Genomic DNA, 22,235 nt, shown 5'->3' on the forward strand with positions numbered 1-22,235 from the left:
TTCCCTTCATTCACTAATCATTTTCCCAACATAGATAATCTGTCAAAAAACAAATTTTCAGTTGGGCTATCATTTAACTTCATCACTCCAAATGGTGCTGCTTCATTCCTATGTAGTCAAGTATAAATTATGCTACCAGTCATTTTCAAAGTCAGGCAATTCAAATGTTAGGGTTTATCTCACGATCGTAACAGGTTAAGGTGTATTTTTAAGGAACAGAGGCTATATATTGTATATATAAACAAGAATCTAGATTTCCCAGAGAAGAATATACAGGACTTTGTGGTAAAACTAAATCTAAAATTGCAAACCTTGAGTTAGTGATGCCTATTTACACCGTGAAATTCTGGACTTCGTCTCAGTAAGAACTGAAGACTAAAATATCTTTCTAAAACAATAGATCTAGAAGTATCCCAAGTGAAAAACTAAGTACTCACAGCATGAAAATAGCTATTTTTCTACCAGATGTAGTACACTCTGAACTACAATTCCTTATAAATTCTAAACCTGCTAAGGCCAAGCAATGAAAAGTTTTGCTGTTGTTTCTAAATAAGCTCACACTGACTGAAATCTTCATGTATAAACCTGATTTGCCCCTTAACGCACTAGGATACAGACTTAATTAAGGGCACCTGCCCACGCAGCTCAGTGAAAGGCAGGGATACCACTTACCCAGACTTCACACCTGATGATGCTATATTCAGTTTTCAGGTGATGAATTCAAGAAAATGGAGAAAGGAGAGAGGAGAGCAAGAAGGAGCATCTCACTGCTCTACTTTCTAATGCTACATCCCTCCTGAAGCCATAAAATCTTCTTCAGTTCCCTCTCTGTCAGAACTCCCTGCCCTCCAGCCCCTATCCTTTTCTTACCAGCTTCCATCCTGCCCCTATAGACCAGGTGTAGCACATGTTTCTACTGGAACCCCTTCACAGGTCTGGCTCCTGTCCTGGGTTCAGCAGTAGCAGTCATTTTTCCCCTTCTTGGTAGCTGGTGCAGTGCAGTGTTTTGACTTTCAGCTTGGGAACAGAGCTGATAACAAGGATGTTTTGGTTTGGCCAAGGACTTTGTGAGCCTCATGCTCCCCATCTCCTTTCTGAGCATATTGGGTTTGCATGACAAGGTTTTGGTAGCAGGGGTTTACAGAGGTGGCTTCTGTGAGAAGCTGCCAGACGTTTCTCCCATGCCCTATAGAACCAGTGCCAGCTGGCTCCAAGACAGACCAAATGCTGGCCAAGACTGACCCCATCAGAGACCACGGTCGTGACTCTGAGGTAACATGTTTAAGAAGGGGGAGGCAGAAGCCCACCTACACAACAGCGACAGCAGCTGTAGAGGAGAGAATATTGTGAGAGCAACAGCTCTGCAGACACTAAGGTCAGTGCAGAAAGAAGGGAGGGAGGAGGTGCTCCAGGCACTGGAGCAGATTCCCCTGCAGCCCATGGCACAGATCATGGTGGGGCAGCTGTGTCCCTGCAGCCCATGGAGACCCATGGTGGAGCAGATATCTACCTACAGCCTGGGGAGGACCTCATTCCAGAGCTGGGAGATGCCTGAAGGAAGCTGTGACCCCGTGGTCCCACGGAAAGAGGAGGCCCAGCTGGCACAGGTTTGCTGCATGAGTTGTGACCCCATGGGGATCCACACTGGAGCAGTCTGTTCCTGAAGGATGCACCCATGGAAGGGACCCACGCTGGAACAGTTCATGAAGAACTGCAGCCTGTGGGAAGGACTCATGTTGGAGAAGCTGGAGGAGGGCTGTCTGCTGTGGGAGGGATCCCATGCTGGAATGGAGGAAGAGTGTGAGGAGCCCTTTCCTGTGGAGGAAGGAGTGGCAGAGACAACCTGTGATGAACTGATCAGAACCCCTATTTCTCATCCCCCTCCACTGCTGGAGAGGAGGATGTGGAGAAAATCACAGGTAAAGTTAAGACCAGGAAGAAGGGTGGTGGTGTGGAGGTGTTTTAAGATTTGGTTTTATTTCTTGTTATCCTAGCCTGATTTTGTGGGTAATAAATTAGACTTATTTCCACATGTCAAGTCTTGCCCATGATGGTCACTGGTGACTATCCCTGACCTTATCTCAATCCACAAGCCTTCAGTTATATTTTGTCTCCTGTGTCCAGCTGAGGGAGTGATAGAGCAGCTTTGGTGGGCACCTGGTGTCCAGCGAAGGTCAACCCACAACAGTGGGCTGGTCCTGCTCCCTTTTCCAGCACCAGGAACTTCTTTCCTGTCCCCGACTCTCCTCATTGGCAGCATTTGAGGCAGTGCTGCTTCAGATGCTCATTAAGAGCAGAGGAAAAGGTGGCTGCCCAGATTCACCCACTGCAAAAAGGCAGCACAGATCAGTTCCAGCCTCCACCAAAATCAAGCAGATAATTTTCTCCAAGGCTCAAGCCATATATGTTTTTCCAGAGAAAGCAGATCACACCTGGAAACACAACAAAACAAACAAAAACAACACAAAACCAACCTCACTATAATTTTCATACACTACAAAGTATATTCTTCACAAGTTCTATTTTTAGATATGATTCAAGTTTTGGGTAGTCCTGAAACAGTGCGGCACAAAGCACCAAGACAGAAAATTTCAGATCAGTATTTCTTTTTTAGGTGGGGGCAAAACTGTATTTGACATCTCAAAGATGAAACTCGAGCAAACACCAGTGACTGGAATGTCTGACCTGCTTAATAGGGTACAGAGGCCCAAGAGATAGGACTATCTGGTAAAAGAGAGTCACCAGTAACTTCTAGAATAAATGGTGATACTTATAGTGCTGAAGGGAACAGTACACATGGCACATCTTAAGAAGCCACGTACTGCTATGGGCACTGCAGTTGCTTGGCGTTTCCACTGGTGTCTGTTCCCTTACAGTTCCAGGAGACTTCTGTGACATGGGAGGCTACTACAAGATGAACTAGTCAATCTCTGGACTATTTCTGTACAAGAGAAGGTAAAGCAATCTCATTGGATCCTAATATAGCCAAAACAGTTTTATGAATCTAGCCTTTGCACGCATTTCCAAAAAAAGTAATGTAATGTATAGAACATCACATTAAGATGACAGCAAGGCAAAAGGAAGCTTATGAAGGGTGCTTGTAGCTACACAAATAAGGCTTGAGTGAGGTGACAGCTATGCTTACAACTGGTGATTTAACATTAGCATCTGGTGACCAAGACTTTCATAGGAGATAATTGAAAATAGCCAGGTCTTACAGTATCTTCACACACTCTTTCTTTTTTTTCCTAGTCAGTGCACTTCTTCACCCTAAGAAAGCACTCTTCCATCTTCAGAAGGAGAAAGCCTGAGCTGGAGTAACATGCTCATTTATAGCCCCTGCAGTTACAGATTTTTATGGATTGTTTGGAAGAGTCCAGAGAAGGGCAATGAGGATGATAGAACAGTTAAAAAATAGGACCTATGAGGAAAGATCAAAGGCATGAGACTGTTTAGAAAGTTCCCTTTCTAAAGGGAAATGTCTCTTTAGAAAGAGACATGACCTCCTTCAAAATGTAAAGGGTATGTTTAATCAAGACAAGCAGCAATCTTGGATGCTTACTGTGCTGGTTTTGGCTCATGTAGAGTTAATTTTCTTCATAGTAGCCAGAATAGGGCTAGGTTTTGGATCTGTGCAGGAAACAGTGCTGATAACGCAGGGATGTTTTAGTTATTGCTACCCCATACCATATTGGCATCTTGCTCAGCAATAAAAGCTGGGGGAAGAAGAAGCAAGGAGAGACATTTTAAGTGATGGTGTTTGTTTCTTCACGTGTGATGGAGCTCTGCTTTCCTGGGGATGGCTGAACACCTGACTGCCAATGGGAAGTGGTGAACAAATTTCTTGTTTTGCTTCACCTATTAAACCTTTTATCTCAACCCGTGAGTTTTCTCACTTTCACCCTTCAGATTTTCTCCCCCTTCCCACCAGGAAGTCAGTGTCTGTGTGGGGCTTAGCTGCCAGCTGAGGTTAAACAACACATAAGATTAAAATGTAGAGAAGGTATTGAAATTGAGGAGGTGACTTGTTCAAAGCAGCTCAGAAAAGCCAAGAACAACATTCAAGCCTTTGCATGATCAGCCCGGTGCTCTCAGCTGTAGCCATTATTTTCTGTATACTGTTTAGGTGACAGGCTCTTTCTGAATGGAAGATAAAGAATGACTCATTTTATACACACTTCCTGTGGAAGTCTTACCTGAGACCATTTTATCTTTATACTTACCAGTTGCTTTCTTTCCAACTATTCTTATTTAGCTTAAGTGAACCTCCATAACAATATGTTTGAAGAACCAGCTCAAATGCTAGAGCCATGGGATGACAGATGCCCTGTCAAAGCAGTCCCACTCTCAGGCACATCACAGATGTAGCACTTCATGTCTTCTCTCACTGCTCCAGAAGTACTCACTGTTTTCAGGAATGGCCCTTTGAATGGTTCAGCCAGCAGAGTGATACGATGAGCAAAACACTTTTATTCAGCTACATCTGGCTTCTACAACGGGTAGTGATTTTTTAAATGAAATCAGCATGCTGAGGATGTGCCAGCTGGACACAGTAAAAGAGGGATAGCATTCTGTTAAGCAAAGAAAGAAAAAGAAAGATAGATATTCAGTGAAGCACATTTGACCCTCAGTTTGAAAACCCAAAGAGGAAAGTAGCTGCTTATAAGAACATCTCAGAAAGAGAATTTTGAAAAAACAGAAAGTCCAGGTTTTCTGGTTGTCCATACAGCCAACTACTCTCTCAGCATGTGGCAGATAATTTGACTGTAGGTAATGCATTCTAAATTAAGTTGGCTATCCAGTGAGAAAGTTGCTTTTTGTTAGGTGCCAAACAACATCAAATCCTTAGCAACTTAGGATGCTCAAGCATTTTGAGAACATACTCAGAAAGGAGAACGGTGTTACAAACTAGGCAGGACTCCCCATTATCCTATTTTTTTTCATTTTAGGAACCAAACTCTTATATGACATATGAAGCAAAAGACCCTGATTTATTAATGGTGTTATTCAGAGCTTCATTTCTCCAAGCAATCTCTTGTTAGGCACTGTGTGCAACAGACCAAAATGTAAATCAATGCAGTAAGTCATGGATCATCATAACCACAGTTTTTATTGGCTTTTCTTCGGAAATTTTCTTAGACTGCACACAATTAGTGTAAGATTGTGATATATGCAGTCCTTCTATAGTATAAGCAAACACCACTGTAGAGGGAACATCTTTTAACAGATGGAACCTCCAATCAGCAGTTTCTTAATTTTTTTTTTATTTTTTTATTTTTTAGAGAATAGCCTCCTTTTTGGCATTGGGAGCAGTATGTAAGTGAAAATCATCCTTTTATGTCTTAAAACTTTGCACCTGTCTCAGACCATAGCCATATTCCCTTGCTCTGCATTCAAAACCATTACCAGTTTGACATTTGATGTCTTTAAACAAACATGCAATAAAGGAAAATATGAGATTCAGAATGGACTCTGGTTCTGAAGGTAGCTAAATTCTTATTTTTTTAATGTCTTCATTGTTTGTTCACAAAATAGAGGTCATCCTTGTTGCAGTAGAAAGATTTTTAACTAAGGGCTTGAATTCTCACGGGCATGTGAGCTCACTCCTTATCTAGGTTGGATAGGCATTCAAACTCTGACACGTGTGAAAGGCTACTTCAGATACAGAGACTTTAACAGACAGCACCTTTAAGGTCAAACCTAATAATCAGAGTGAAGTTGCATACAGCAGCAGGTGACTGTGAAATGTGCATGAAACTCAAGTAGGGAAGCAAAAATGGAACATGGGAATATCTGAGAGTTTTCTCAAAGATATTTTACCCTCTGGCAAGTTTGCTAGACAGCTGACCCCAGCGTGTGCACAGAATGCTACTTCCTACTGATATTACTGCACTGTCAAAGCTATAACAAAAGAACGAATGGAAAAACCAGACCAGAACAATCTGCATTGTTTTCCTAATGAGAGTCACATATTAGACAATGTAAATATCTCAAAGTTCAAGTTCTGTAGAAACAAAACAATTCTCCCCACCCCATAACATCACATTTTGTTGCTTTCCAAATATCCTGATATAAACACTTTTTTTCAGCAAGCAAGCAACAAGCCAACCAAGCACTGGAAGAGTTTTGAACCATGACAGGGTACTGATGTCAGCCAGAAAACAGAATTCATCATGAATTAATAAAAAAGGGGGGAGAGGGGATATTGCCAGCAGGTTTTAATCATTTACAATGAAGTAATAGGAGAAAAAACACCAGCGAGAGAATAGGAACTCTAGATTTTTTCATTTGATACTGCAAGTAACGTAGGCATACTCTGTTGTCTACGGGTCTGATGTTCAAGAAGTTTAGCACCCAGAATTTAAGTGTACTAGGAATTCTCTGGGATACTTAGCAGTTCTAAAACCAGGTTGTTTCTCTCCTTTCACTGTCCAAACACATTGGCCTCCTGTAATATCCTAAGAATGAATAGCTGAGATTGACATATCCCATGCTCTGGCTGCTTTAATTTTTTTCTTCTCTTTTATGGAAGTCATTGTTGAGTGATAGAAAGTTAAAATTGGGTCCAGATTAAATTTAATCAATCTTAGTGTTAATCTCAAATTTAACACAGTTGCTTTCCAGGAAAAAAAAAAAAAAAATCATTTTATCTCAAATAGTGGGTCCCAATTAAAACAACCTCTCTGGCTTGAACGCCAACATTAGAGATGAGAGACCAAACTAATATGCTTTGCTTGGCTGGTTATCTAAGTCTTTCCACTGGCACTTTCTCAAACTAACAGCAGTGGAGGAAGGCAAGGGCAGCAACAGTATTCTGGGGTTTCTGTCAAGATGGAAGACAGAAGAAAGCAGCATGTGGTGCTATGAGAAAGGTTGAATGTGGTTGGGAATCACTGGTGTGTAACTGGTCCTGACTGAAATGTTTCATAAACATACTTAACTCAAGAAATATTTTGTAATTTCCTCAAATATGCCCCCCACTCTGCACACACACGTCTCTCATTATGGACTTAACGTGCAGCACAAGGGTCTCCCTCTCACTTGCGCAGCCAGAGGGTTCTGACATGTGAAATCTTTGGACACTTTTGCAAAGTTACATGTGTGTGTGACTCTCCTGCCAGAATACAACTGGCAGCAACAAGGATACAACTTACACTCAAAGGAGTTTTCAAAAGAATAGTGTCTTGGCCTTCCTGCCTGGAGTATAACTGTAATGACAACTTATTTCTTTTTCTGCTGAAGAGAAATGCTAAAGACACCTAGTTGCCATCCTGGATTAGCAGCAAGGCCTAGTGCCAGCTCAGAGGATCAGTAGCCATGATATTTTTTTGTAGTGGGTCCTGCTACCTGCAGTGATCTGTTCCTCCTTCTGCCAGTCATACATCAATCCACCCCTGTCTCTAACAGCAGCGATAACTTTTTTGCCACTCTGCTCAGTCTGTTATTTCAGCTCTTTAAAAAGTGTGGATAACAGGGAGAGCTAAGTACATTCCATCATGAACCTCCCTTAAAAGTGATTCTTCAGCAGCTGCTTTTGTTTCTCAGCTCCCAGGAAACTCATAAGAAGCCTTTTCTGTGCCAGAGCTTGCAGAACACTTGCAGAAAAACATCTCCTGTCCATTTCTCTTCTCTGTTCCCTTTAATGTTGCACTCCAAGGAAGGAACTCCTGCACACCATGGGATGCGCTCATCTCAGGTACATTGAGGGTTAATTGGCCTGGACTCTGCATACTGCTACAGCCTTTCTCTGTTCCCTTTTTAGAAGAAACCCCTCTCAAACTTACTAATTCACGCGAATCCAATATATTTTAGGCTTCCCCACTTGTCTTCCCCGCACCTTCTGAGATGGAAAGAGAACACTTGTCCTTTTTTAGGTTTCTCTGCCCTCTGGTATTTGGGCAAAGGAGGGAAATGCAATGTGAGGGATTCATTTTCACTTTAGGCCTCAGGCAACAGTAGAGTTGTATTTATTGTATTATATATATTTTACAACTTGCAGGTTTCTCCAGTGAGAATAAGCTGATGTAAATGACATTTTCTTCAGTCATCCATGTCCTCTACAGCAGTGCTCTAGACTGCTCAGCCCAAGAACCTGAGAAAAAGGTTGAAAATGCCCCCACAACAGAGAAGAAAAAGGGCTATGAACAGATCTGGGTCTTTGACCACAGCTACAAGAGAAAATAGGAGAGAAATTGGGAAGGTGAAATATGTGCATGACTTCAGGCAGCAGCATGCTGGGCAGTAGAAACAGTGAGAGAAGGACATGGACACTGTCTGGTGCTGGGAAAAGAAAGTGTCGTGGTTTAAACCCTAGCCAGACAGCTTGTTCACTCACTCCCAGTGAGTGGTGCCGGGCTGAGAGCAATCGAGCCCCCCCCGCCCCCAGGGCTCTCCCCTTCCCCGCTCCCGGAGGAACGGGGAGGAGGATCGAAAGGGTGCAACTCCCAAGGGTTGAGACAAGAACAGTCCAGCAACCAATGTACAACACAAATCACCACCGCTACTACCAACAACAACAATGATAAGGGAAAATAACAAGGGAAGAGAATACGATACCACCGGCCAGGAAACAAGTCCCACCTGGAAGCCCGTGTCCTTCCGGGTAACTCCCAGTTACCCCCCACCCCGGCCAATGACGTGCTGTGGTATGGAATACCTTCCTGGCTAGCCTGGGTCAGGCGCCCAGTCTCTGCTTCCTCACAGCTTCCCCTCCTCCCTGGCAGAGCATGAGCCTCACGAAGTCCTTGGTCAGGGTAAATATCACTTAGCAACAACCGAAAACATCGGTATCACTAGCACTGCTCCCAGGCTGGAAGTCAAAACAGCACTGCACCAGCTACCATGAAGGAGAAAAATCACTGCTACTGCTGAACCCAGGACAGAAAGTAACAACTAGTTAAGCAGAGTGCTGAGAAAGCCCAATCACGATACAGCAACAAGGTGTATGGAAGAAATTTGGATAATGGTGTGGAAGGAGTCAAAGCCGTACTGAGGACTGGGAAGAGCTGAGCATTTGGCTGTCTCTCCTACAAAAGCAATGCATTCACATTGCGTGTGATTCTCACACAACTGCCCTTAGTATGGTCATAAAAGAGTATGGTACCTGCTTGGTGAACTAGCCCAAAACAGCCTGATGTCAGCACCTGAAGAGTCCCTGTCCCACCCCTAGCCCAACCCAATACAGAGGTTCTGCCAGCCCTGCTGCCCTTCTCCTGCCTAGACCTCTTCACTATTCCTTCCCCCAGTGCCTCTCCCTCCTGCTTGTAATTAAATCTTGTCAGCCTCTTTTCCAAAGGCTAATAAAGGAGGTTATGCTGAATGAACCCATGGCTTCTCATTTGGATGGAAGGTCACTGCAAACACAGAAATGTTAGGGAAGAGGCAGGAGTGAGGAGCAGGTAGTGGTCTGTTGGTCTCAGCTCCCTTTGCTATGTCCCTAATGACTTGCAGAGATAGTAGTTGTCAATGGAAGCAACGGGATGTGGATACACAGGTTGTACACAGATGCAAAATTTCTCTTTGTACATTAAAAAAGGAAAAGGAGAGAATCTACTAAACTCCATATTTTCTCTGGCACTTTAGGAACCCCAGGGCTAGCAAAGACAAGTGTTAGGTGCTTTTGGCTTATAAGCAGGAAAATACAGCACACCATCCTAATGAGTGGTATACCCTAATTTATTACCACTAAGAGGGAGATCAGAAGGGAGGAGGAGAAAGGGAAAGGGAGTGAGATAAGCAGAGTGAGGGAGAGTACATAACAGTGCAAGCTCTCACTTCCTGGCTGGATTTATGCAAAATCAGATTACTTTCTTCTGCAGTGCTTCTGAGGTAGATGAGAGGAGCTGTCTTCTTCTGAAGAGGTCTATCCAACATATGCTAGAGGTTATGTTTTACAGCATCATTGCTGAAGATAGCATCTAGTTTTTTCTACCTTTTGTTTTAATTTACCCACATGGGAAAGTCATGGGTCATGTGCCCTCTCCACAGAGTGCAACCTGATACTTCCTAAATGGATCTATGATTTCAAGTGAACTGACACACTGCTCTGTGCCTCACCTTAGGCCAACCTGTAGGGGGAATCAACAAGCTCGTGTTACAGAAAGGTTCAGAAGTCAGGTCTATTTCTCCTCCCTCACCATCTTCTGCCGTGATTCATTTAAAATGTTCTAAATAAATGGAGGTTCAGTATCTCTTTGGAGAAGCTATTCCCAGCTTGGCAATAGTACATACCAAAATAGTTTTCCTCTGCCACTTCTTCTTCTTCCCTACCTTACTTTCCTCCCTTAAAAAAAGAATCCCAGATCCTGCCTAATTTCTGAGAAGGTATTATGTATCCTGTCCATGTAGCTAGAAACTGATGCTTTGAAACCCAGGTTAAAGACCTAGAAAAAGTATTATATATTGCCAGACAAGTAAACTTAACCAGCCACCTACGAAAGTCTACACAACTTATAACTCACTACAGCATCTGAATATAAACAAGAAACCTGAATCCACAGTGCTCAAGCTGGGAATGAGAAAAAAACATTTAGAAGTTGATACATATCTCAATTATTTCTTCCAGGTCTGATTAAACAAATATAAAACAAACTGAGTCTGCTTTCAGACCCAGCTGACACCCAAGTGAAGATGTTGGCAGGAGAGCTCGTCATGAGATGCTGGTAACAGCAGCTCCAACTCACAGCACTGTGTGGAATAGCTTTCTGGGTTCATTTTGTTCCCAAAAAAAGTTATCTAGTTCTCGCATTGATATTGCCACTTCAGAGGCCAGCTTGATTTCTCCCCCCAAGCTTTTCCTGGGTCTGGGAGAGGAAGCAATGACATGACAATGTAAGAAATTAATGTGGCCAAAGTCTCAACTCCATGCATCTCGGTAGGAGGACAGGTAAGTGCTGCTGTCTCTCTTGGCCTCTCAGGAATCAGAAGAAGGAGGAGGAATGCAGCTGTGAGAAGGAATACTCCAGAGCCAACAGCAGTGAGCAGGAGCCGGGATAGGAGGAGCTCAGGAACGGTATATGCTTGCTCAGCATGTTGCAGCGGCTGTGCTGCTCAGACTCTGGGGTGACAATTCTCCCCCTGTGCCACTACAAAATAAAATTAGTGTCTGCTTCCCCTTCTGCCTGCCTGATTTATACACACATAACCTTAGAGCTGTCAGACTCCAGTGGAAATAATGAGATCCTGACAGATGAGAAAGTTTTCCCATGTCCCTTTCCGAGGGTGCAGCTGCCAATCAGTAGAACTCCAAGCCTCCCAACCTCATCATTAGTAATACTGGAGGCACTACCAGAATCTTAGGCAATATGTTTGGATAAATTTCAATCATCCCTGCTGCTGACTCAGTGCTTATTTCTCCCCTTTTACCGTGGTCCCTCACCCACCCACTTCTACACTCGCAGCCCTGACATATGGCCTGCATTATACCTTCTCTCTTATTCAGGATTTAAATCATCTTGCCTGCCCAGGAGCCTGTCATGGATCAGACACCAGAATGAATAACCTACTGGGGACTGAGGAGATCACACCTGAGCTTTCCAGATTACGCCATAGGGATGGCAGGTCCAAGCAGACTCAACAGCTGCCTCCCTGTAGTAGCACAAAAGGAAGACAGAAGTTAAATGATTCGTTTCTCCACTGCCCAAACAGATTCAACTTGCTTGAAAGACATACCCAGCTTCATCTTCCCTCCCCCTTTTTATAGTTTGGGAGTTTGGGCTTTTTTTTAGTTCAAATGACTTTTTCTGGAAAACTGGCTACCAAAATAAAATAGTGACCCAGCTGCTCCTTTTACAAATGGACAGCACATCAGATTAGCCTTGGAAAATTAACATGATAAAGAGGAAGCAAACAGTTATTTAGGTTTATAAACATCAGTGATTCATGAGGGTACTGCATAAATATATCCCAGACACTTCTGAAGATTTCTCAGCCTGTACTATTACAGTTACCTCTTGGGTACACCCATACCTTTTCCTCTCTTTTCTCTCCTTTTATTAATCTCTTCTCTGTGGAAACAAGCAGAAAGGAGAAGTTGCAAGTACCAAATTGCAGATCTGGGACCTAAGAGGAGCACCAGTACAAGGATAAAACAGTGTTCTGGGCAGGAAAGATAGACAAAAAAAAAATCCATGGCCTTTCATTGAAATAGATGACACCATTCTTCTTTGTACAAATACATTGTAGAAGGGCAAAAAAGGGTTGCTTTCAACCATTTATAGAGCTCCATTTGTCAGTGTGGGACACCAAATACATGTGTTTTCTAACATTCCTGCGCAATAGAAAGAAAAAAGAGGACAGGGTGCCATATTCAATGAAATGGTTTAGAACTAAATTTAGTTTTAAATACCTCAGGGCTGTTGCTTGCCTTCTATGACAATTCCTGAGGCATTTAACAAATCTTACTAGCTAACTGAAAGGACAGGTCCAGTTGCTCATTGCAGTGTTGTTTGTAATGTTCACAGAGGACACCCACAAATTTGCCTTCTCATCAAGCCACCAGAGTAGCAACAGCACAACAGATGTTGAACACAGCTGACAAAGAAACATGACATCCCAAGGAAAAGCTACCTAGGTTATCAACTGACTCAGCATAAATTTGTAAAGTATTCCAGTCCAGGTTTTTCCTTATGCAGGAAACAAGAACTGTCATAGGATGGTTCTGACCTTCCAGAAATAGCTCACATGGGCTGGGTTATTAGACAGAAGCATCCTTCATGAAGTCTCGGAGTGGAGCTCAGACTGCCACTGTTCTTCATGGAGCCAAGTATTTGATAGTAGAAACCTATTCTTAGGAGCTGGTAGCTCCTAATAGTGGCATAACCTCCTGCAGGCAGACAACTGCTTCTTCCTGATTTCTTCTTGGGGGTCACAAACTTCAGGCAGAGTAACAGTCGTAGATGAGATTGCCTTCAATTGACATTTGATGAGGTTGCTCCTTAAAAGTAGGTCCCAGCATGAGGCTTAGCAGTTTCTATCAGAAAATTCTGCAGAAATACTCCAAAATTGCAAAAATTTAAATGGAGGAAGAAGTCCATCCCCCATTCAGCAAATAAAATGAAAATTACTCTAGTTCAAGAAATGTTATCTGCCCTATTCAACTTCTGTGTCTGTAGCTGAGGGGTGCAAGCAGAGCAATCACAAGCATAAATATGAGCTAAAACACCATGCAAAAGCCCAAGGAGCAGAGCACCCCTCTAGAAAGCCTCTCTTAGGCACAGAGAATAATTGCCTAAAGTCAGAACACTCTCATTCCCTAACTAAGGTGATCAGTCATAGTACTTAGGAGATGCATTGAGCCTTACAGAAATCAATATGAGAGTTGCCAGCTTTACCAATGGATGTAAGACTCTGCAAACTTGGTTTACTTGCAAGCTGCTTTATGTCATCAGGCTTCCTATAAAACTTGTGAATGTAATACAGCCCAGAGTCTTCTTTGAGGCTTTGAGATGTGCTACACCCAGACTTAGATTCAATCATCTATTTATAAATCCTGTAATGTTTGTGGCTAGTCTCATTTCAGCTGCCAATTAAGTGTATTCAGTCTTTTATAGAGCTTAGAGGCTGGGATCCAGGCTCCTAAGACCTTTGAGAAGGCTGGAATAGTCTTATGCATGTGTAGATAAGGAGATAGTAGTCCAACCAAGTGATTCAAGTATTATGTAAACAGCTGGCTGTTTGCACTCATTTTCAAGAGTCTCTGTCCCTTATCATTAGCAATATTCAAATTCAGTCAAAACACTTACAAGAGCTCTTGCATTCCTCTCAGACTAAATAGAATTCACTCACTGCTGTACTGGGAATGAAGCTAAACATTAAACAAGTTAATCTTCATCTAAATGGGTTGTAAAGCAGCTTTTCTCCATAAAAATGTAAGCTACTTAAGAAATAAAGTGTTCAGGTTAATATCATGTCTGCATGTCCACATACTTCTCCTGCCACAAGCTATATATTTGTTTGTGGTTTTATAAGAGTCATAAGAATTATAGGATACGTTAAAAATGTAATAAGAGAAAAACAACATCTCATGTCAGCACCCCTCCAGTGCAAATTCTTATGCATCACAACAACAAATTCTGTTTATAGTTTGAGGGTACCAGCTAAGTCTACAATTTTCAGTGTTCTCTCTGTCTGAATCCATCTCTCTGAAACCATCCTCTCTGGCCTTAAAAAAAATGTTTAAAGAGATTGAGTGTGCTTAATAGCATATAGCAAAGAGAGGATATTAATGACAGGGGGTGGTAGTCAGACAGATGTGACATAAACCCAACTACTTTATGTCTTTGAGGAGTAAACCAAGTATCTAAGGCGACTCAGCTCAGCTCAGCTCGACCTTATCAACTCATCAGGATGTGAAAGATGTGTGGGAGGAACTTGACAAAAGGGATGCTTTGTGTTTGTGATCTCCATCCATCCTGCATTAGGTTACCACAGTAACTTGGCTTCTTTTGCTCCAGGGATTGCCTACCAAAAAAAAACCAACAAGGTAAGGAAACCCTGGCCTTAAGATCATGCTGCCATCTGGAAGCATGCTGTGGGGCATCAGTCTTAATTATATCTATTTGTTTAAAAGAGATGCTGCTGCTCATTAAACAGATCAAATCCCTTCAGTTTATCCTTCATGTAGGCTACTTAATGTGGCTAAGACTGGCCCAGACCTGGGCTGTAAGTTAATGCTGCCCTAGTTTTCCACTGTCTCAGGGCTGCCTTACCTCCCACTATCCTGAGAGAGCCTATATTTCTTACTGTCCTCAGTCTCTCAGCAGCACAGCTCTCAAGTGTAAACAGACTGTAAGGGCCCAGCTGTCTCAGCAGAACTGGGATCCAGGAATTGCTATCTGCTGTGCACAAGCCAAAAATAGCTTTGGGGAACATAACAGAATTGACCAGAGCTGCTCTCAGACTGTGCCACTGGCCTGTTGCACTATTAAAATCCCGAGATCCCAGCAAGAAAATGCTGCTAATAAAAGCTGAGGGGAAGAAATGAGTCTTACGTTTGCTGACACACATTTTTTCAGGCCTGAAAGAAAATATGCTGGTTTGATTTCTGCATATCAGGTACTGAAGGAACAATAGGCAACTCCAGCGCAGCACAGTACTGTTTTCATGCACTTACTAGCAGGACCCTTCTGTGCAACTTCCTTTTTATGTAACCTGTGTAAGAGTTGTCACTCAAATAGACTGAGGGAAAGTGCAATGCAATACAGATAAGACACGGTTGTATCTTTTTACTGGCAATAAAGGCCATAAGCACAAATAATTCAGTAGACACCTAAATATTTATTCCCCAACTTAGTAGTGCTGTTATTCATCTCACAGAGTTCATTTCACCCTTAAATTATATGACCTACTTTGCAGCTTTTTCTCTTTCTGTAGAGGTTTTACAGCTACATACGACCTCAACAAATCATGCCTGCCCATTCTTAATTTAGAAAAACAACAACAACAATCCCCAACTTATTTAAGGCTATCTCTAATCACTCCAGAGACAGAACCTTCCTTGTGCCTCTACTGCCTAGGGCAGTGTTTGCGTCTCGCTCCAGCAGTCGTTTAAGACACAACAGCACCATCTACCGAGACTAACCTCCTGCGGTGAATGCTAGTATGCCTTGAAAAATACGTTAGATAAAAGATACATTATTCAACTGGTATAAGTACTATGTTATTAGTGACAACGTGTTGAGTAAAAAGGAAAAGGAAACTTTTTTAATCTTTCCATGAAAACCGTTAAACTTTACCTATGAATGTTGCTTTTCTCAAAGCTGAGGAAAACACTGCTTCCATCTCAGCAGTCAAGGTTGAGAATAAAATCAGTTATCATATAAATGATATTTTGTGGGTGATATGCTTCATTTGTCCTGCTGCACACACATATTAAAACAAAGGGGAAAATCAACATAGTTGTTCCATCTTTGTAGTATATAGCAATCTCCTACTGAGATATACAAGTTTTCAGCACAATAATTAAGAAACTACACTTTTTCTGGGAAGGTGGTGGTTTGAATCTGCTTCTTTATAGACTAGATTCAGCAACGCATGACTGTGAACTGTCTGAGAAGTAGCATCAGATGGCATCCAGCCCTAGTTACTGTATTAGCTCAGTATTTCAAAGCATTTTTATCACCATTTTATGGCTTACAATGCAATTTCTCTTCATCCTGTATTAAATAATCAGCCACAACCACGGCAAGATGATCTTTCAGTATTCTTTTTTAAAATCTCATATATATTGTTTCTAGGCACTCAGCTTAATATGTCTTGACACTGTCTTTGATTCAGTGCCTAAAAATGCACACTCTGCCTGGCTGGTTGCCTGGCTGATTTGCTTAAATCTGCTTTTAAGAAACACTGAAGACATTGATATTCTGTCTCACTTAAACAAATAAATACAGTCTGCTTTGTAGAAAGCAGATACCGTGTACTTCCTCTTTTTGTTCCTGTTTAATAGGATCTGGAGACTGATTAAAGAAAGAAAGAAATAACAAAAATCCTGTAAGAGGTTTTGAAGGAGATAACACTAGATTCATGTCTATAGCAGGTTCTACGGAGCTTCACTGTTTCTGCTTATTACTTTTCTGTGGCCTGATGTCCTTTAGACTACAGTAACAAACTGATGCATATTGATATACAGGTGTTCAAGAAACATCCTCTTTAATCAAACAGTTGAAAATTCATGAGCAGAAAGGAAAACCTGTGCCAAGAATGTAACCCCCACCTGCTTTTGCATTTCCACATGCATCATTTGCACTTGTCTGGACCTTGGGTATGGTCAGCTGCAACTCTGGATCTGTATTTCAACTTTCAATCTCACCTCACTATCACACTTTCCTGCCTCCTGCTTAGGTTTTCTAGCTTTTCTTTTTATTTTTTTTTAAATCTGAATTTTAAGGATTGATCAATATTCATTAAGTAGCACAACATAGATAGGATGACATTATAAAATCTCTGTAGTTTCCTATATAACATTTTAATACACATATGATCAAGATGATTTGAAAAGCAAAAGTTACAGGAATGATACAGCAATTGCATGCAAATTGCACTGAGACTACTCAAACTTTTTTTCTAAAATAAGGACAGATATCAGGTGCTGGCCCTGAGTGGGAAACCCTGGTGCAAAGACACAGGCTGGCCCCTGTCAGGCTGGGAGCAGCAATGTGGGAAGAGACCCAGATGCATGGGCAGGCGCAACCTGGGAATGAGCCAGCAGCATGTCCTGGCTGCAGGGATGCACAGCAGCATCCTGGGCTGTGTTAACAGGGTCAGAGCCAGGATACAAAGGGCGGGATTCTCTCCCTCTGCTTGGCACCTCTATGATTTCGTTTTCAATCATCAGCTGTGTCTGATTTTTGGTCTCTGGTCCAGAACAGACATCAACAAACTGAAATGAGTTCAGTGTTTGGAGACTGGAACATTGTCCTGTGAGAAGGGCTGAGGGACCAGGGTTTTTTCAGCCCGAACAGAGGCTTTGGAGGGATGCAGTACCAAGATGGACCAAGAAGATGGAGTCTGGTTCTTCAGTGGTGCACACTGGAAGGATGGGAAACAATGAGCATAAACAGAAACAAGAGAACTGAGAAAAGCATATGGCAACAGTGAAGGAGTGGAACAGATTGCCCGAATAGGCTGTGAAGTCACCAAGCTCACCGCTTTAGAGTGGTGTTACTGTCCCTGTATACACCTTCTTTCTCTCCTTAACTCAAGTACTCCACAGATTCATTAGTGCCTCTTCACTTTTCATTTTTACTGTAAATATGAGCACTGATACCTTCTGGCTATCCATATGCTCAACTACGACAGTTTTAAGCTTCATGAACACATCAAGTTTAAGCTTTAACAATCCAATCGCAAAATGAAAACAAACTCATTCTGTGCTTCATTCAACACTCTCACACATACTAACAGCAATAGTTACAACAGCAGCAACACCCCTTAACCGTTATACATACATTGAATTTTTCCAGAAGTTTTCTTGATGAGGCAGACCAAAATATTATGAAAGCCTTCTATTACTAAGGACAAGGCTTGGGTATACAATATGAAAAACCTCTTAAACACTGCATTTTCAGCAATGTACAATGAAAGCAATATGCTTAGCTGATGTTTGAGAAAAAATTTCCCAAGTCTAAGGTGCAACAAGGCTAAAAAATAATCCTATCAGGCATCCAAATAGGTCATGAAGGGTTGCTCCGGGGAGCAGGAAACATCTACTTGTCCTCCATTTGTGCACAGCCTAACACAGCAGAAAGTAAATCCAAGATTAGGCCTAGCAGACTTATACTAGTGTGTGTAACAAATAATGGAATGTGCCCCTTGGCAACAAAAACTGTGTCAGATAACATCAGGCCATGTATGTATATAATTATGCAAACAAAACTGGACCCAAGTTGAATAGCTGCTTAAAAATATCCTTCAAGGCCACATTTTTAAGTTCCTCAGTTTCACATGAGCAAAGGTATATGTACACAGAATGGTTGAGGTTGGAAGGGACCACTGGGGATCATCTAGTCCAACCTCCCTGCTCATGCAAGGTTACCTAGAGTACATTGTTCAGGATTGTGCCCACACAGCTCTTGTATAAAAAAATAAGAAAAAATAATCTTTGCAACTGCATAGTTATCTAACTTATTTATATGCAAAACTGTTTGTTGTGTTTGGTTTTGTTTGGTTTGTTTCTCTTAGCAGCATCTTGTCTGCACTATGGGCTCATTGAAACACTTAAACATAAACATCAGGAAGGTGAATATGAACACTGTATGCATGCATGAGTTTAAGACCCTTTCAAAGTTTGGCTCTAAGATTACTAACAGCAGAAAATCTGAGAAAACCCTTCATGTATGCTGGTTAATGTTAAGGTATGTTTTCCATTCCTTAAGGATCCTGCCAAATTTAAGGGAAGAAAGAAGGGGAGGGAGAGCAAGATATAAAGTACTCATTGTTCCTACTAAGTTTCCTTTTTGGGCTATTTTATTTTATCATTTACAGAGAGTATTGTTTTACTTCAGTAGGGAAGAGAACTTGGATCCTTAATTCAGCAAGTGAACTTTATCCAAGCTTTATGCATACGAACAGTTCCTGTGACTTTAGCATAGCTTACTATAAGTTTGAGACATGCTAAGATGTTCTGTTAACTCAGATCTCTGTGCACATAACTGTCTTTGAAATTATTTTTTCATCACTTCTATAAAGCATTTGCCTTGTTTGGATCCTAGTTAATGCTATCACTATTTCTCCTTCTCCTTCCTTCCAGTGTGCTTGGCATCCTGCACAGGAAAAGGGGGGAGAAGAAAAAAAGTAAACCCATCAGTATCTTTGCAGTGGATGAGCAATGGAAATAGTGGGAACAGCAACAGAAAGAAGTAGTCTGGTCTGAGAACAGATGGGGTTTCTGCCCCTATTCCCCCCCCCCTTTTTTTTTATTTATTTTAATAAAAAAGAAACATGCCTTTTTTTTTTCTAAAAAGGCTGAGACTTAATCCATTTTTTATATGTAACGCTCATAGTTAGGAGTTGAATGAGAACTGGAAGGAGTTCTGACATTGGGTGTAGGGCTACAGAGAGGGACAATACTTGAGTCTGAACTATGGGACCACAGGACCAAAATTAACTGGCAGAAGGAAAGAGGCAAGAGACTGAAAACACAAGCAAAAGCATCAATGTTGTAAATGGAGTGAAGGAAAGGCAAAACAGTCCTTTGTATCAGCCTCCCTGACACAAAGGATTCAGCGAAGCCACAAAGCCAGGTTATGTAGTTACAAATACTGCTTGCTGTCAGATCAGCGGGATCAGTTCTCTGTCCCCACAACATGGGGAGTGAGACATCTGAATTGAAAGCAGAACAGCTTACACATGCAGGTCACTAGATTTCACAAGATCAGGAAAAGGTACTGGGAGGTCTTGTTTGCAACCACACACTATTACATCTGAATAAACATAACCATTAACAGAAAAATAGTGATAGTGAGACAAGCATCAGATTGCAGCTCTCATGCAACCAAGAGCATGAAATAGAAGATGAGATAAAGCAATCTACAGAGAGGTTTCCTAGGGGAAAATAAATAACATATCCTTCAGTAACAGAAAAATGTGACACAATTGTAGCAAGGAACTTCTCATTTAATCTTTCTCGACTTGCACTGTAAAGCACATTTACCTTTTCTGTACACAGATACCAGTATTTTTGACTGTAGCAGCTGGATTGGACTTGGACCTGAAACAACTGGAGGACCTGCAAAGTTTCCTTGCCTTGAGCAACAAACAATGCAGGGCATGCAATTTTAGCTCACGAGTGGGATGCAGGTTTTCTCGGACTTCCAGTCAGCGGTATGAGTGAATGTGAACAGAAGTCAACCTCTGCTACTAGATTACACCTACCTTACTGCTTGAGTGAGCCTATCAAGTTGTGTGAGACATGACAGGTAAAAATACCAAACCCTATGCCAAGGGCTTCACACATCCACTTCACCGAAACAAAGGAGGTTGAAAACACATCTTGTTTTGAAGGCTCTTATTACATTCAGTACTGTATGCAGGCTTACATTTTTGAGATTAAGCATTTTCTATCAGCTGTACATCCAAATTCACTGAGTCTGTGCATGTAGGAAGCAGGTGGTAGCAACAACAGCTCATAATGCAAGGTGTTGTGATGTTTTAAATGGAATTCTCTGTCATGACTCCTGCAATGATGCACAGTGCATTGTGCACCACTGCACTGTCCCTGAAGAAACTATACTAAACCAATCTCAAGGTAGGAGGGGTTTGTTTGTTCAATTACACTTGTATCATGCCAGAACTGAGGTGACTAGGACCCCAACCACACATGGAAAAAAACCATATAGTATTCCTTGTGCTGTATGCAAACACCGAAAACCAGAAGAAGAAACTAAAACCCACACACGAGAGCATGCTTGAGAGGTTCTTAAAACTATTTTATCACGGTAACTGAGAGTGTAAAAATGTAACTAATGATTTGTTACCTGCTCTATTTCATCACAAAAATCATGGTGCATACATTCTCTTCAGCTCCCGAAGGACACAGGCTGGATGCAGCTCGTCAGTCCACCAGCCTGCTGCATCTGCAAGCCTTGAAGCAGATGCGATGGTACATTGCTCAGAGCCATCCAAGGCATGCTTCTCCTGACTGCAGCTTCATACCACGACCACCTGGAGGCAGAGAGCAGATCCCACATCACCCACATAACCACTTCTGCACAGCTGGGCAGCCTCAGCTCAGTTTGCATGGGACTTTCAGCTCCTCAGAGTTTAGAAGATAGGGTGGTGAGGAAAAGATAGCTGCCACGAAGACTTAAGTGCAAAATGCCAACTTAAATCATGGAAATACAGCCCTGTGAAACTGGTGATTTTCCTCTCAGAAATTCAGCAGTAATCAGCCATCTTTTTATTATGAACCTCCGATAGAGTTGACAGGGGAATGGTATAGGTAGAGCACATATTAAAAAATAATTTTAAAAGTCACTATTTATGCTGATGATTTCTTCACAATAGAATCTGCCCTAGAGTTGGCCCAAAATTAACACTGTTATTAAAAAAAAACAAAAAACATTTGAAGTATTTCCATGTTTATTAGGCTTCTTCCAGACATTGTTTGACAGTATGAAGGATGGGATTAAGATGTCTAAGTACTCCTACTAAAGAAAGACAAAACAGCATTTGAGCTAATTTGCTTTGCCAGAAACATACTTTAGGGTCAAAATTAGCATTCATGTTGCCTGTTTTTAAACAGAAAACCCTTTCCCCTCTATGGGTTACCTGTTACCACTGTTTTCAGCTTTCAACTAATTTCTCAGAAAAGGCACAAAATTAGACAGCATGATATAAATGTAAACAGCCATCATTTAAAAAGACAGTGAAAAAAAAAAGGTGTAATTTGCTTGATCAGTCATCATACAGCACAGATATCACTGAAGCTAGTACCTCTGCATTTCTGCATGGGAATGCATGTTACAAAGTAAGATTGGGAATACTGTCCATAGGTATTCAAGTGGCATAGATTACTCCTTAGCTGTTACATTTAGGTCAGGTAGTTTTCTAGACAAGATACCCGCCAAAGAGAGAAAATGAAAATCTATGGAGTTTGTCTAAGGAGAACCTAGGCCTTAAAGAGGCAGGAATAAAAAGTTAATCACTTTGCTGTATTCCACCAAACACAGATAGCAACATGTGGGGGGGCAGTGGAAATACCCCCAGGTGCCGCAGGGACATCTCTCCCTAGCTCCCGG

At 41.8% G+C, this 22,235-nt stretch overlaps 1 long non-coding RNA gene across 1 annotated transcript; it reads right to left on the reverse strand.

Moving 5' to 3' along the window:
• Positions 1-2,314: 2,314 nt before the first annotated feature.
• Positions 2,315-22,164, reverse strand: LOC134159631 (uncharacterized). Its single transcript, XR_009963218.1, has 3 exons — positions 20,535-22,164; positions 3,563-3,716; positions 2,315-3,421 (listed from the first exon to the last, which is right to left on the reverse strand). It is a non-coding gene; the product is annotated as an uncharacterized LOC134159631 (long non-coding RNA).
• Between the last annotated feature and the right edge of the window lie 71 nt (positions 22,165-22,235).

This window comes from Pezoporus occidentalis, unplaced genomic scaffold (assembly GCF_034315485.1).
Source record: "Pezoporus occidentalis ecotype Australia unplaced genomic scaffold, CSIRO_AGI_Poc_V1 ctg15, whole genome shotgun sequence".
Classification (NCBI taxonomy): Eukaryota; Metazoa; Chordata; class Aves; order Psittaciformes; family Psittacidae; genus Pezoporus; species Pezoporus occidentalis.